Source organism: Vicia villosa, linkage group LG1 (genome assembly GCF_029867415.1).
Source record: "Vicia villosa cultivar HV-30 ecotype Madison, WI linkage group LG1, Vvil1.0, whole genome shotgun sequence".
Lineage (NCBI taxonomy): Eukaryota > Viridiplantae > Streptophyta > Magnoliopsida > Fabales > Fabaceae > Vicia > Vicia villosa.
Window position 1 is genome coordinate 153,125,144 of NC_081180.1, and position 3,158 is coordinate 153,128,301.

At 38.7% G+C, this 3,158-nt stretch overlaps 1 non-coding gene across 1 annotated transcript; it reads right to left on the bottom strand.

Annotated features, from left to right (window-relative positions):
• Nucleotides 1-2,688: 2,688 nt before the first annotated feature.
• LOC131645407 (small nucleolar RNA R71) lies at nt 2,689-2,795 on the bottom strand. Its single transcript, XR_009297031.1, has one exon. It is a non-coding gene; the product is annotated as a small nucleolar RNA R71 (small nucleolar RNA).
• Between the last annotated feature and the right edge of the window lie 363 nt (nt 2,796-3,158).

The following is a 3,158-nucleotide window of genomic DNA, read 5'->3' on the forward strand; positions in this document are numbered from 1 at the left end:
GTTCGTGGCTTCACCAAGGTTCCCGTAAAGGAATCCTAAGATTAATTGGCTCAGGTTTAGTCTTTTTCCAGCATGTAGCTGATTAGCCATGCAAAGATATCTCTTTGCAACTTGTATGGATCTGGAGCAGAAAACACACCTTGAGAGCCATAATGCTAAGAAAGCAATATGCTCCTCGTCGGAGACTTCTTCCTGCGTTGTATCATGATATTTCTGGATGAAGGAAGTATAGGTAACTGTTGCCTCGTTAAAATTAATGGTGTCAGTATCCATATCATTTGGGTCAAAAGTTTCCCCAGTTGCTCGAAGCCCTGTGATAGCAGCTATGTCAAAGAGAGTAGGGGTAACCATTCCACATGGAAGATGGAAAGTATTGTGGGAAGCATCCCAGAAGTGAACCGCTGCTACTAACATGGTTTGGTTATACTCTAATCCTGTTTTTGATAGTTGGATTAAATCATATATTCCTAACGTTTTCCAGAAGGATGTCTTTTTTCCTTCTACTTTCGTTAGCCAAGCATAATACAGTTCAGGATCTTTTGCTAACGGGATTGACCTAAACACTTTCACGAAATTGGTCATGTAATTTAACCTAATTTTTGCCAGAGCCAGAGGGGTTGCAGTCGAAGCTTCTGCTGAATTATCAGGTTCTCCTAAAGATGGGTGTTCATCTTCATCTATCCTAATTTTACTAACTAGAGGTCTAGTTTTATAATAAGCAGGAAAGAATTTATCTAGAGAAGGGCTAGTTTCTCCTGGTAACGGACCCATAAAAGCATGGGATTTTCCAGAATGTTCAGAAGGGATGATTACCTGAGAAGCGTAGATAGCGCGCGCCTCTGCAGTGTTAGGGTTTGGTATGTGTTCTTGCTCCCCTATCTGGGTAGGATGTTGAAGTTTTAGAACAGGTTGAAGAACATTTGAAGAAGCCATGGATGAGTTTGATTTAGAAAATGGGTTTGGAAGTGACCAAAGATGTTCTCTTCTGAAGAAAGAATGAGGAAATAAGAGTGAAGGTTGTATGAGGAAACTGAGTCAGGTATTTAAAGGTTTTTAACGGACCTTTCAAAATCTTTTGGGTAAAAGCCAAGAGACACGTGGCGAACGATGATTTAATCCAATGGCGGTCGAATAATTACTAGCCTTACTCCTAGTATATAGGAGTAATGATCAAGAAGCAAGGTCAGAACGTGGGAATGTAAGTTATGAGAAGACATCTTTGAAAATGACAAGACTTTTTGGAAACAGGGTCATCAATGATTATGACGTCAATTAAACAATCTTGGAACTTTCAAAGATAAGTAAGGGACGAAATCTTATGACGACAAGAAACGCCTATTTCTCTTGTTTTTCGAAACAGGCAATTATTGGGGGCAATTTGTTAGCTGAAGATTTCGTTTTGCAAATATGATCCTTAGAAGGGTGAAGACTCGAAGGAGGATGGTTGCTGATGACCGTCTTTGAAGATAAAATGGCTCCTGATGGCCATGTTTCGAGGATGAAGAATTTTAAGTCATAACGGAGATAGTGAATGCTGAAGCTAGTAGGAGTGTATATCTTCGAGACTTAGACAAATTTTACGAAATATGTTAAGTACTGATGCTTAGCGTGTTTTCGTGGTATTTTAATGTTAAGTTATATTGCCACGCGTCGAAAGAGGATTCAGGCGGGAGGATTTGAAATTCGAAGAAGTTTGCATAACTGTCCAGAGACAGATGGCTTTCCGGGGATTCTCATGAGAAACGTGGCATTAGATTAGCGTAGGACCGTTAAGGTCGAAACTAGTATAAATAAGGGTTCTAATGTTAGGATTTAGTGTGTTCATTTTGTACAAATCACTCACATATTACTCAAGTATCAAGTGTTAAGAGAAAGAGTTCGCTTAGAAATGTACGTATGACACCACCACCATTTTAATACATGTGTATTTTCTTCTATTTTCAAGTATCTTTCGATATTATTGCATTTCGTTTACTTTCTGCCATTTACATTCCTGCTCTCTTTATTTTCATGTTATTTATCTTTGAAGTATTTAACATTTCTGCATTTTAAGATTCTTGCACTTTTATAGTTTTTGTCTCATGTTTTATCTTGACTTACCTTTCGCTGAAGTTATATTTACGTGTATAACCAAGTGATTGCTAACCTTTATTGTTTCGATTGAGTAATTCTTATTTTCAAGGCAAATCATAAACATGGTTCGAATCATCATAACAATCTTTTCGACTATGTCATAGGATCAATCTAGTCGATCCTGCGAGTAACCAAATCATATTTATTATAGTTTGGAAGACTAGCAGTTGTTTACCGGAAATCACCGTAAACAAGACCTCTTAAGGAATTTCCCAACCATTAGATGAGGAGCCCAGTTCTAGTATAGTAAACCCTGCCATAACAACTAATAATTTCGAACTAAAGCCCTTACTATTACAATTAGTGCAACAAAACCAATTCGTTGGTCTCGCTTCTGAGAACCCGAATCAGCACTTAAAAGTTTTTATCCAATTAGCTGACACTCTTAAGTCAAATGGTGCTTCACCTGAGGCAATTCGTCTAAGACTATTTCCTTTCTCCCTTAGAGATAAAGCACGTAACTGGTTAGATTCCCTTCCAGCCAACTTAATAACAACTTGGGAAGACCTTAGGAGAGTGTTCCTTGCTAAATATTTTCCCCCAATCAAGACCGCAGTCCTTAAAAACTTGATCACTAGATTTACTTAAAACCAAGGAGAATCACTTTTCGAAGCCTGGGAGAGATATAAAGACCTTTTAAGAGCTTGCCCGCATCATGGCCTAGAGAAATGGTTAATCATCCACACCTTCTATAATGGACTCTATTATAACACTAACATGTCTATCGATGCTGGCGCTGGTGGCCCGCTGATGAAATAACCTTACCCTGACGCTTGTGCTCTAATAGAAGATATGGCCCAAAACCATTACCAATGGGGAGCAGAACGAGCAATAGTAGAGAAGAAAGAGACCCAAGGAGGAATACATGAGATAAGTTTCTTGAACATGATACAAGCCAAAATGGACGCTCTAGCCTTAAAAGTTGAAAATATGTCTCAAAATCCCGCCACAGTAGCTACAGCCCAATCGGAATGCGAACTCTGTGGAACCCAAGGACATCAAACTGCTGATTGTAAACTATTGAA